Raw genomic sequence first — 13,860 nt, 5'->3', positions numbered from 1 at the left:
GGTTTTTTATACTTTAAATGAGCTAATACATGAAACTGCTTAGAATGGCACCTGGCACATCAGGAGGACTCACTAATAATTTTATTTTCTATGACCAAGAAGACACAATTCTGTGTCTACATGCCAATGGTCATCTAAAAAGCAACACAGGTGTTTTGCTTTGCTTTGGTATCATCTGGATACGGACCTAATACTGAGCACTGTTATGCAATTTCCATATTTGCATTTATCCCAGTGTGATCACTCACTATCTCAGGGTTAACATTTAATCGAGGCATTTGTGAAACTGAGGTCTGAGGACTCCTGGCAGATACACTCTCAGGGCGCCATAAGTCCTGACACTGGACAAACACTGGAGGAGAAGGCCACATCAGACAAACCTGGTGTTAAATCCGGGGCCTCTGAGAATTTGGTCTCACGGTGTGATCAGTATCAATGGGATCCTAGGGGCAGAAAAGATCTTTGCCTCTCCTGTGCCTGCCCGGCTCGGTGCCTGGCACACCAGGCTGGGTGCTCAACAAATTGTCAGCTCCCTTCCTCACCCTCCCTCTACTTCGCCTCTATCCCCCCTCAATCCTCCTCCGTCTTAGCGTTCAGCCTTCCTTTTGCCATGCTCATCCGGTCCTTGCCCGTGAAGATCTTCTGGCCCACTCCCACGTGAATCACTATGGAACCGTGATCTCAGCTGAGAAATGGACAGGAGGATCCAGATCTGAATATCACCAACACTGGCCTCGCTCACCTACCACTGGATGGGAAGAGATTCCAGCACTTTAAAAAGTATATACATATAGAATCAACCCTGAAAAGGAGCTAAGTGTTCCTTATGCCGGGAGTATAAGCAACAAATAGGAGGGCAGCTAGCTAGCTGTGGAGGGGGTGCACTGGAGGGCAAATGTCCCATCTAAAGGGAGCATGTGCTATTCAACTCCAGTGCACTGTCGATAGGCAGAAATAATGATTTAATATTGTCAGACCTTCTGATTTTCTTTTTTTAAAGAGAAGTTGAAAATTCAGAATTTGATGTGAAATCCGATTTTAAAAGCTGGACAGGTCTCAGACTAAGGACGCTGCAGTACCAAGCCCCAGAAGATCACAGGTCCCTGCATCCATCTCCCCGCAGCTAGTCCCTGCCCCCCCACCCCCCCCCCCATACAAGCGCGGTGGGCACACACACAGACTACCCTGGACAGACAGAGCCAGCAGTGGGAACTGCTGGTAGTAATCACGGTCTCAGGCATCATTTTGTCTCTGCCAGGTTCAGGGTGAAGGGCTTATATTCATGAGGTGCCTGCACCACCTGCCATGTGTTAGGCAGGCCCTCATTTACTCAGCATAACTCTAAGAAGGAGGTAGAATATTCCTATTTTACTGGCACTGAGAGGTTAAGAGTCTCGGGGTGACAAACCTAGTCCAGTGACCAGCGAGTGGGGTTTGTTGCTCAGGACTGGGTGTCTGGAGGGCGGGGCAGGGGACAGGGAGCTGACCACGGAGGTAGGGAAGGAACTGGCGGCAGAGGCAGAGCTGGGGCGGGAGGCCGTGCATAGGCGAGGTGGTCTGGGGAGGGGAGGACACAGGCTGCCGAGGGGAACACAGCTGGGGGTGGAGCTGAGGGTGGGGACTCGCTAACCCCCACAAGGTTGCAGTAACTTTCACCTTCTTGCCTGTAACACTATCAGGATAAATTGGTACTCCGTCCAGGGCCGGATACAGACCCAAAAATGTAAACCATCCCGATAATTTCTCATCAACCCTCCCCGGGACCGGCTGCGGGTGGGGAGTTTCGGCCGCGGAGCGGGCTGGCGGGCGGGGGCAGAAGTATTGCTGGGCGGGGGGCGGGACCAAGTGCGTGCCTGCCCGACCTGTCGGGATTAGCGTGTCCGCCAGAGCCAAGCCAGGTGCTGGGGCCGCCCCCCACCCCTCCAACACCGAGGGCAGCCAGGAAAGGCTCCTTCACGTCCCTCCATCTCTGCCCCATGCGCGCAAATTCTTCTTCCCTCCCCACTGTCCCGGAGAGGCCCAGCAGGTGCAGGGGGAGGGGAGGCGGGCCTGAAGTCCCTCTCACTGTCCCCCCAAATCCAAGAGAATTCTCCAAATCCAAGAGGCCAGTTTCACAAGAAAGCCCCTGCCCCCAACCACCCGCACCCAGAATCCGTCTTTGCCCTCCTCTGAGCCCGGGGCGAACACAGCCCCCCACCTCTCCCCAACCGAGCAGTACCATCCGTCCCTCAGCGCCCGACCTGAGGGCCAGTGAGTCGCGCCACCTCGCAGCACACTGGGGGCGGTCGTGCTCGCAGCCTGCCACGTCGGACCCGGACCGGGGCTGCGGGACCGAGATGGGAAGAACCAGGGGCCGTGGGACTCAGGGGAATCCGAGGCGACGGCACCAGGGCTCAAGAGCTTCTGGACGGGGGAGGAGGGGCGAATAGGACTGAGTGGCTCGGGGGATCCAGAACGATCAGTTTCGATCAGTTTCAGATTCAGAGTCGGGTGAGATCAGATTCAGAGTGAGGACGATCACAGGGGGCTGCGGGGTTGAGGGAAGCCGAGGCAGCAACCGGGAGGGGGCTGCCCAGTGGCTTGAGGGATGACGGGGGTGGAGGCGGCAAGGAGTAGCCGGAGAGGCTGCAAGAGGTGCCCTCTCCCACCCTCTGACCGGACAGCAGCCAGAAGTCCCCTTCCCCTCGCTGTCGCCCCCTTGCCCCCCGCCCAACGGCACTCAGCTCAGCCGAGCCCCGACGGGAGGGCCCCGGCACCCCAGGTCCCGGGAAAGGGGGCGCTAGGGAGGTGGACGGAGCAGCTCAGGGGGGACTCACCTCCGCGCTGCCAGCCGCGGCGGGGGCAGGCCCGGGAGGGGCGAGGGCGCGGCCGGCTCACCCGCCTGCCGCAGGACTGTCCTGGGCGCCCGGCTCGCCCGCGCTCCGCCCGCGCGTTCCTAAGTTGCTCAATCTGCGGGCGGCTCACGCCCTCCGGGGCCAGCGCCCCACCCGGCGCATCGGTCCTTTGGGGCGGCTCGGTCCGGCCCTCACTCTCCGCAATGCCCCACTCCGGCGGTCCGCTCCCCGCTCTCCGCCCCGTGCTGGGGCTCTCCGTCGCGCCTCCGCTCTGCCCGAGCTCCCAGCCCGGAGAGGGGCCAGTCCTCCGCTCGCACGAGGGAGGGAATCCCCCCCTTTGCAGTCCCACCCCCCGAGCCGGCCCCCCTTGCCGGGATCCGCAGCAAAAAACGGACTGGAGTGCCAGGCCCGGGAGTCCCTAGCCCCCTCCCGCAAGCCCTTGCCCGCAGCTGGGGCACTGCGCTTGGAGCGCGGGACCGGCAACCGCACAAGTCCTCTGGACCCCGGCGCAGACCCTCTGCCCTTGCCTCCTCCCCTCCCCACGCCCCGCACCCTGGGGATTCCACGCAGCCGCAGCTCCAGGCATCTTGGGGGTCAGAACAGGGTCTGAGAGCCTCGAGAAACCTCAGTTTCCCTATCAAGAATCCAGAAAGTGACAAGGAACAGGCTCACCAGGGCCTGTGGTCCTGGCCACGCCCTCCTCCTCTCAGGGTCAAGTCTTCAGAGCATCTTCCCAGTTCAAAAGAAATGTGAGGCTGTAAGATCCTGGGAATCCGGGTGAGCTGCTGCAGACAAGTGAGGGAAATTTTTAAATAAACCCTAAATTCAAATCCCTGCTCCATCACTTACCAGCTGTGTGGCCATACCTCAGTTACTTAGCCTCTCTGAGCCTCATCTGTTTTGAGGGTTCAGGGAAATGAAAGATCCAACAGCCTAGTAAATGGCAGGGGCTCTACGAATGCATGTGGGATGAGTCTTGAAGGGCTGCAGACACCTGCGGTGACCCAGATGGTGTTGAAGTCAAGCCTGAGGAAGGGAGGGAGACACTTCTTGGGGCGGCCAACAGCTGTTCTTTAGCTTCATCTCAGATTGGGTAAAGGAAAATGGGCTAAAACTGTAGTTAGCAGGAGTTAAGTTAGAGCAGAAAAGCTATACTGATGGGGGGAGGCGGATAGGGGTGGTGAGTAATCAAGACAGGCTGTGAAATCTCAGGGAGGTGGGAGCCCTAACTCTTGAGTCCCCTTGAGACAAGGGTACAGGGTGTTTTACAGTGACAGGGGAGTAGATGGAATGACCCCTGGGGTGTCCTGATGACCAGGGAACAGGGATGGTGGATGGCCAGAGAATGTAGAGCTCTTGGGTCCCTAATGCCCAGTGTCTGGGTTCATTCAGCCACAGCATTGCCAAGTGTGCGGGAGGATAACAGCCACTTCCAAGTTGCTCCTGCCCCCACCCCCAACTCCCTCTCAAGCGACTCCCCTCTCTCCTCTGCCCTGAGCTTTCCCTATGTCTCACCGGCCCTTGGCTCTGCTCCGCGCCTAATCAAACAAGCCCCAAATGCTGAAAACTCAATGTTTATTTTATTTTATTTTTTTACACACTTGCATAACTCCCTGACAAGCCACGCCAGGCGTTGGGCTTTTTTGTTTGGTTTTATTTTGTTGCATTTAGGGGAAAAAAGAGAGAGAGAGAAAAGAAGGAATCACACAAACCACCCAGCCCTAGAAGATGTCTTAGGCCAGACCGTGGGCTCGGGTTTCCTGCCTGAGGAAAAGTCTGCGGGAGTTGGGGGGCCTCACTACTAGGCTCAGGAATGAGCAAGGGAAGAAAGCCACCTGGGTCAGGGAAGATAATGAATTAGAACCATGTGACAATAATAAAGGGCATTTCTTGTGCACCTACTATATGCCAAGCCCTGGGCTTTGCTTATATATTCTGTTGCCTAATTTCACAACCACTTTACTGTCCTCCTTTTCTCCTTTTCTCTTTTTCTTATATATGTGAATTCCGAACCTCAGAAACATCAAGCAATTTGCTCAGAGACATATGACCTGTAAGTGGCCAGCCCGGCTCCCATTATGCTAAATGACTTGTAATTTCCTTGAGAGAGCCGTGTTGCCCTGAGTTTGCATATGTTGTTCATTCTGCCAAGAAATGTCTTTTTCTCTGACCTTCTCTTATCATCCTTCAAAATGCCTACATGAAGTTTCACCCGGCCACCTTGCACGTCAGGCTCTGGACCTTGTGTGGACCTGTCCATCACTCATCACTGGCCTGTGATGGTCTCTCCCACTGCACTGTGAGCCCCTTATGGGCAAAAACTGTCTGATTCATCCTTAGGATCCCAGCACCATGGACATGCCTAACTGATGTTTGCTGAACTGAACCTCCAGATGGCTAGGATTGTACCTTTTGTAGATCCTGACCGCTTATTCAGATGATGTCTCAGGTCATTATCGTTCCTCACCCAAACCAAGATCACCATTCTTATTAGAAGACCAAAGGTCAGTGGATCCAGACCTGGGCAGTAGCTCCTGGAGATTAGCAAAATTCTTTATAGTTTATGTCATCCTTTACCAGGTGAGAATTATTTGCCCACTTGGGTTGTCCCTTCACCAGTATACTCTCAGCTACAAGTAATAGAAGACCAGGTCAAAATAGCTTAGACAGCAGGGTGGTTTATTATCTCATGTATCAAGAAGGGCAGAGGTAGGAATGATCCAGCAGCTCAGCAACCACATCAAGAATCAGATTCTTTCCTATTCTCATTCTGCCATCCTCAGTGCATCAGCTACCGCCCTTCTGATCACAAGATGGCTGCAGCAGCTCCAGGCTCCACATCTTCACCAACTAAGTCTAGCAACAAGTCCAGCAGTCTCTTTCTAAAGAGTTAACTGCCATTTAAAAATGGTTAAAATGAGGGGCGCCTGAGTGGCTCAGTCATTAAACGTCTGCCTTCGGCTCAGGTCAAAAATATATTTTACAAACATCTTTAGGGATGCCTGGGTGGCTCGGTTGTTGGGTGTCTGCCTTCGGCTCAGGTCATGGTCCCAGGGTCCTGGGATCAAGCCCCACATCAGGCTCCCTGCTCAGCCGGAAGCCTGCTTCTCCCTCTCCCACTCCCCCTGCTTGTGTTCCCTCTCTCTCGCTCTCTCTCTGTCAAATAAATAAACAAAATCTTAAAAAAAAAAAATGATTAAAATGATAAATTCTGTGTTATGTATATTTATCACAATTAAAAAAAATTTTTTTAAGTTAACTGGATCACACGCCCACCAACAAACCCATTACAGACAAGAAGGATGCTACTGCTAGGATTAGCGTACATCCGTCAGGATTACACGGGGAGGAGTATTCACAGATTAAAGCAGAACTCTGTTGCACTGAAGAAGGGAAAATGGGCTTTGGGGCAGGCAACCAACAATGTTTGTGATCATCACTGTTATTCAAAAAAAAAAAAGCTGACCTTTGTTGTCAATTTATCACAGAGTCCCCTGCACCCTTAGTCTTGTTGATCCTGTTATTCTCTGAGATCTTGTTATTCTCTCTTTCATAGAGGCAATATAGGATAATGGCTAATTGCATGGACACTGGAATTAGCCCTGAGTTCGAAGCCCATTTCTACCACCAACTAGCTCAATGCCCTTGGGCAAGTCACTTTACCTACCTGAGGCTCAGTTCCTTCATCTGTAAAATGGGTGTAGGAATAATACATACACCGGCCTTCTTATGGGGATAACACACGGTGATGCATTCAAAGAGCTTAACACAATGCTGGGAATGATAGTAAGTATTTAGTACATGCTTAACTACACATTTGTCCTTTCCTTCATTAAATATTAACTGAGTGTGATTGTATCCCAGGTACCAGGCTGGGAACGGAGGACAGAGAAATGAACGTCATGCTGTCTGTCCTACTAAGGAGCTCCAGGTCTAGTGGGAGAGACAGATTTATAAGACAAGGAAGATGAGGTAGAGTGACAGCACAAAGGAAGGAGTGATCGTGATTCCTTGAGGGAGTCAGAGAAGCTTCTCCAAGGAGGAGATGTTTGAAAGGATTGTTGGCATTTTCTAGGCACATGAGATGAAAAAGGCGTCCCAGACAGAGGGGACGGCGAGCGCAAGGGCCCAGAGGCCTCATGCATTATGGTGCCCTTGGAGACCGAAGTGGTTCTGCTGTGTGGAGATTTAGGATGAGAGAGGTGGGAGGAGGGCAGGAGATGAGATCTTTCCAGAAGGGCCTTGTGTACCAGGCTGAAGAGCAGGGACTTTACCTTGAGGGCAGTGGGCGACCCCTAGAGTTTATGAGGTGCGTGAGAGGCAGATTTGGGGCTGCCTGACAGCTCTTGTGAAGGCTCAGTTTGAAGGGGGGAGATGGGAGGGGGTCGTTCCAAAGAGCACAGCTCTGCTTTTCCCCTTTCCCTCCTCAACATCCCTTCCAGAGGGCTGGCTGTGTCCTCTAGAAGCCCGATACACCAGAAACACACCCTTCCAGATTCTCCACCTCGACGTAATGGAGATGGGGCTCCCAACACACACCTGGGACATGCAGCCCTCATCCTGCAGGGTCTGGGAAAACCACTCATTCTTCCCCATGAGGAGTGAGGAGCCTGTGCACCACCTCCTTCCCCCACGCCCAAACCCTCCCTTCATGGCCCTCCTTCCATCATCCTCCAAATGCCCCCCATCTTTCTGACTCCTGCTGTGCTACCTCCCTCCCTCTTCTCCTCACCTAAGATCCCTGCCACACAGCCTGTGGTACCCGCTTTGCTCACACAGGACTCTGACAACCACCTCCAGGTCCTCTTCTCCATAGCAGGCTCAAGCATCATCCTGGGGACCTCCTTGTCCATGTCCGAACCGCTCTCACCCCCTGGACCTCCCGGACAGTGCTGGTCTTGTCCATTTCCCTTCAGCCTCCCACTCACACGACCACTCCCTCATGGCCTCCAACAGCTCCATCACTGAGACCACAGACTCTAAGACCCCCAGACCCCCAGACCCCAGATCCCTACCATAACCTCCTTCTGCTCCAGACCTCTTGCTCCCTTCCTCCTAATTCAGGTTCTTGACATTTTGACCACTCAGTAATGATTTCGGCGCTGGCCTTGCCCCAAAGGCTCAACGGCACGACAAGCCCTCTGCCTCTTCCTGCTGAGCTCCGCAGGAGCATCCCCCAGCTACCTGGGATGGTGTCTCTGCAGATCCACAGCCAGGCTCAACTGGGCCCTCGGCCACTGGTGTTGACCCCTCAAGCCACCCGGGGCCCCACCCTGGTCAAAACAGCTGGGACAGCCAGGGGACTCCTTCAATTTCCTTCTGCTACCTCTAAACTTGTGATCCCTACGCAGAACCTCTTTCTCCCCAGATTCCCCCTTCTTGGTAAACAGCAGTGAACCTGATAAACAGGAAACTGGGGTTTGTTTTCATTCTCACCCCTCTCCCTTCCCACACCCACTCCATTGGCAAATCCTGTTGGATCTACCTCCGGACCATCCCCAAACCCAGGAACTGCTCACCTCACAGCTGCTGCTGCTTACCTGGCCGATCGGAAAAGTCCCTGACTGTCCCCTCGGCTTCCACTCGCTCCACCCCCCCACCCACCAGCACAGGCTTCACACAGTAGCCAGAGAAAAATCTTAAAAATTATAAAGCAGATCCCATCACTCACAACCCTGCTTAAACCTTCCAGTGATTTTCCATTGTACTTGGAATCAAATACAAACACCATCCCTTATAAGGCCGCATCCCTCCGGCTTCATCTGTCTTCTCTCTTGGCTTCAGCCTCACTGGGCTTCTTTCAAGTCTTGGACCACTTCCTCATCTCAGGGCCTTTGCACAGCTCTTCAGATGGGTGGCTTCAACATCCCTTTGTTGGAAGGGCCACCCTGACCTGTCTGTCTCCGTAGTTCCCCCATCCTTCCCAACCACCGCCTCCTTCTCCTGTTCGTTCTATTGGGCACGAGTTTGGTAATGATTTCGTTGCTTGTTCCCCTCCCAGCCTCGGGTTCCTGGTGCCTGTATGTGAGAGAGCCCTCCTCTCTTTCTCGGCCCTCTCGCCCTACAGGACCCATTGCTAAGGTCACCAACGAGCTCCGAATCGCCATATTCTGCAACTCCTTTGTGTTCCTCCTTCTCTATCTAGCTCTCTGCAATTCTTGATACCCTCTCCTTCTTGGAATGCTTCTCTCCACTGTCCTGGTTCCAGTTTCTTGTCCTTCTGCCCACCTCTCCTCCAGGCCTTCCCTGTAGGCAGGCGCAAGTTTATTCCTGGCCCTCTGCCCTTCCCTTCCACCATGTACTACTACAGATAAAAAGCACAATATCCAATAGTAAGAGAAGTAAATGTGATGGTTAATTTTATGTCAACTTGGGTAGGCCATGGTACAAACATAATTCTAGATGTTTCTGTGAAGGTAGTTTTTAATGAGATTAACATTTAAGTCAGTGGACTCTGAGTAAAGCAGATGAACCTCCACGGTGTGGGTGGGCCTCATCCAATCAGTCGAAGGCCTTCATTAAAAACAAGATTGATGTCCACTGAGCAAGAAAGAATTCTGCCAGCAGACACCCTTTGGACTCAAACTGCAACCCCAAGTCTTCCCCAGGTCTCTAGCCTGCCAGCCTACCCTGCAGATTTTGGACTTGCTAAGCCTCCACAATCACGTGAGACGGTTACTTAAAATACACACGCACACACTATTGGTTCTGTTTCTCTGGGAACTCTAATACACTAAGTGATAACTAAATGTTAACTAAAACCCTCCCAAACTCTTTTCCTTAATGAGATTACTCTCACAGATCCAAGGCTGTTGGGCCCGAGAGTCCAGATGCCCAGGTCTTAGTCCCGGGTCTGCCCCTGGCTGGGTGGATCCTCTTATCCAAGTCCCAGTCTTGCTCGTATCAATAAACAGCCACTCCAGCTGCCCAACCCCTCAAGGCAAAACCCAAGAGATTTGGTTGGCATCTCCTTTACTCCCCAGGTCTGATCCAGCAGCAAGCTGTTTCCCTTTTGCCTCCAGAGGGTCTCCTGGATGCACCCATTGCGCTCCATCTGGTCGGCCAGCACCCGGCCTGCTGGTGCTGTCTCCCACCTGCCCGCCTACCCCACCATCCACAGCAGCCAGAGCGATTTCTAAAATCACTCTGATTCTTAAAAAACATAAATCATCTCATAGCAATGTATTAGTTTCCTATGGTTGCTGTGACAAATCACCCCCCCTCAGCAGCTTCAAACACACAAACGTATCATCTTACAGTTCTAGAGGTCAGAAGTCTGAGACGGGTTACTGGGGCTGTGTGCCTTTTCCACCTTCCAGAGGCCACCCAACTGCGGGGCTCACGGCCCCTCCTTGCATCACTTTGACCTTCGCTCCGGTCATCACATCTCCTCTGATGCCAATCCTCCCACCTCCCACTTATTAGGTCCCTTGTGATTCTATGAGCCCACCTGGATGACCCAGGATAGTGTCCCCATCTCAAGAGCCTTAACATATGCACAGGTTTTGGGGATTCAGATACAGACATCATTGGGGGTGTCTAGCATAGCTCTTAAATCCTCCCAATGGGTCCCCCTCTGCACTTAGAATTAGAAGCAAACATCCCCCCCACTTCAAAGACCCCTGGGGCCTGCCCCTACTCACCTACTCTGCTGTGGCAGCTACATTGCTGTCCCCTGCATGCGCCAAACACGCTTTCCCTTCTTCCTTCAATGTTCTTCTGCTCCTTCTTGTCATTTCAGGTTCTGCTCAGATGTTACCTCCTCAGAGAGGCTTTCTCTAGTCCGAAGTAGCGTTCATGGGCCATTTTGAATTATTTTCTTCATTGCCCTTAATTGCTGCCTGATGTTCTCTTGTTGATTATTTGTTTGTTGGTTGTTCATCTCCCCCATTAGAATACAGACATCTTCAAAGCTAGGACCCTGTCGCACCAGTTCCGCCGACCCTGGAATTCAACTAGTATTCATGGAATGCATCAGTGAGCCTTGGTCTCCTCATTTTCCCAATAATCATACGTTCTGTCTTATGCTTCTTTTTTTCTTTTTAAGATTTTATTTATTTATTTGTTTGAGAGAGAGAACGTGGGGGGACGGCAAAGGGAGAGGGGAAAGAGAATCCTCAGGCAGACTTCCTGCTGAGTGCAGAACAAGGCATGGTGCTCGATCCCAGGACACTGAGATCATCACCTGAGCCGAAACCAAGAGTTGGACGCTTAAAAGACTGAGCCCCCCAAGCGCCCCATTGTCAGCTTCTTTTGAGGAGTAAATGAGGTAATGATAGCTACCACTTTTTGTTGCCAATAATGAGTCAAGCCCTGCACTAGGAACTTTACCCTTAACATAGAATGTTCATGTCTTAGTTCAAGGTCATTAGTGGCAAGCCAGCTCAAGGAAAAGGAGGTTTATTGGAAGGCTGCAACCCATGATCTGCAAGCATCTAAGGAGAGGAAACAAAAATAGGAGATATGGGCTGCTTCCTGGGGACCAGGGAGGTGATGGTCATCATTCCCCATCCCTCCCTCTAGAGGCCACCTGGTCCTTCATCACCACTCTGTCTGCACAAGGGTGCCTTCTCTCTGCAGACCAGCTTCTTCTGCTTCCACATGGCCACTCATGGCCCAACAGAGCCTCAACTCTGCTACCTAACAGCGTAGCTGCCTAGGATCTACTTCTGTCTCCCAGGGTCCCCAGCCCATTCCAGAAAGAGAGCATCCAATTGCCCTGCAGAGAGTCCATTATCGACCCCTGGTGCCGTCACCTGTAGGCAGGATGATGAGGTCATGAGACACCTGTGGCTGCCTGGGCACGTGCCCTCAGGAGTGATTGTGGACGGGGAACAATTCCAAAGAAAGGAGTGTCGTGACCAAAACACGGCTGCCGTGATGCAGAGCGCTTGTCACACTCTGACACGTAGCGCGTCCTCATCAAACATTCTCCCCCTCCCACCTCCCTTCCATTTTACAGGCCCGTAGTTCTCTGGCTTCCTAATACACCTGTCTCCAGCCCGGTTCTCTTATCTTCACACCTGTCAATACTTCAAGCTGCCCGCCATGTCTTCAGATTCAGCTTAGAAAAAGCCAGATTGGGATGCCTGGTTGGCTCAGTCAGTTGAGCATCTGCCTTCGGCTCAGGTCATGATCTCAGGGTCCTGGGATCAAGCCCCGCATTGGGCTCCCTGCTCAGCAGGGAGCCTGCTTCTCCCTCTCCCTCTGCTGTTCCCCCTGCCTGTGCACTCTCTCTCTCTGACAAATAAATAAATAAAATCTTTAAAAAAAAGAAAAAGCCAGACTCCTCTTCCCCTGAAATTGGCTCATGTCCCCAGTTCTCCTGTCTCTGACCCAGCCCAACTCCAAACCCTGCATCTCCCTTTGCCCATCTCAGGCCCTCGGAAGGAGTGCCTGCCTTCCTGCTCCCACCCCTGGGCGCATCACTGTCTCCTCCCGACCGTTGGTCTCTATCCCTTGAGAGTGAGTGTCCACACTCGCCCACCGCAGGGCAGAGCACAGTGGCGAAGCTCGATGCTCTGGAGCCAAACCTGGGCTCTGACCAGCTCTGCTCGTTCATTCTGTCTCTTGAACTTGACAAGTTCAGTTTCCTCGTGTGTAAAATGACAATAATGATTGTTCCCGCCTTATAGGGCCATTGTGAGAACTGATATAATTCACGTGAAGCAGGCATATGCATATTTTCTCAGTAATTGATTAGGTTCTAGCAAAATGTGCCAGGAAAACAAAGATAAGTAAGACAGAGTCCCTGGCTCTAAGAAACCTGAAGTTTCCTGACAGGTCTGCATCACTCACGACAATAGCCTTTTGACTTCCTGCCCGACAAGGCCCCTCTGGCCATACATGCACTACTCATTATATTGTATAACATTAATTATACTTAACTAGCTCCCAGTTATAAGAGCAATGACGATTATTTAGAAAACATATAGGAGGATTAGAATGGCCCTTAATACCCGCTCCGTGGTAGAATTCCTTCCTTCCAGGTATGTTGTTTTGCAACAATCATGTCACTCATCACGTACAGTTTGTATCAATTGTCGTTTTGCAAGTATTGGGCTAGGCCATTAAAGGTCCTTTGAAGTATCATTTTGAACAGCTTCTGGAGGCAGAGTGACGAATGTTAACAACACATATTTACCCCCTTCCATTGTTAGACCCTTGGGGGTGGGTTTGCCCCCGTGACAAGTAATGCACAATGCACAGCATCACTGCACGGGCCCTGCCGCTGGAGGCCTGGTGTTTACACCTGCAGTTGACTTAGTGCTCACGACAATGCTGGGAGCGGATATTATCGTCCTCATCGTACGGGACGAGGCGACAGGGCTTGACCCTTCAGGCTGCTCCCCCTGAGGTGCCCCAGCCACTGATGACACACTCTGGGTCTGGGTCTACATCTGTGTGACCCATCTTCCCCAGGTCAGTTAATGCCGTAGACGCTGGCGTGAACGCATCCAAGGCTCTTCATCCGTCTCGCCAATGTGCTTTCCTGCACCCAGACGGTGCCTGGCACGTGGGAGACGCCTGAGAAACGCCGAACTGACAAGTGAAAAAGGTGACAGCGTTTGTCTTTTTCATCATTTCACCTACACTGGCTAGTCTCTTTAAAGAAAAAAAAAACCTGTGCTAATTTGACAGGCAGAAATGTTCTCGTTGCTTTAACTTGCATTTCTTCAATGACTGATAAAATGGAATATATTTTACAAACGTCTTTAGGGACGCCTGGGTGGCTCGATTGTTGGGTGTCTGCCTTCGGCTCAGGTCATGGTCCCAGGGTCCGGGGATCGAGCCCCGCATCAGGCTCCCTGCTCAGGGGGAAGCCTGCTTCTCCCTCTCCCACTCCCCCTGCTTGTATTCCCTCTCTCGATGTGTCTCTCTCTGTCAAATAAATAAATAAAATCTTTTTTTAAAAAGTCTCACATTTCTCTCCTGCGAATTTTGTATCCGTATCATTTGCCCCCTTAATCTACTGGGGTCTTTGTGGGTTCCCCCTGCCGTAAGCTGTGTAAGATTGTTATATGGC

This window comes from Phoca vitulina, unplaced genomic scaffold (genome assembly GCF_004348235.1).
Source record: "Phoca vitulina isolate PV1807 unplaced genomic scaffold, GSC_HSeal_1.0 scaffold2, whole genome shotgun sequence".
In the NCBI taxonomy this organism is placed as follows: Eukaryota; Metazoa; Chordata; class Mammalia; order Carnivora; family Phocidae; genus Phoca; species Phoca vitulina.
The sequence above is the reverse complement of the archived record's forward strand: the minus strand, read 5'-3'. Positions refer to the sequence as shown.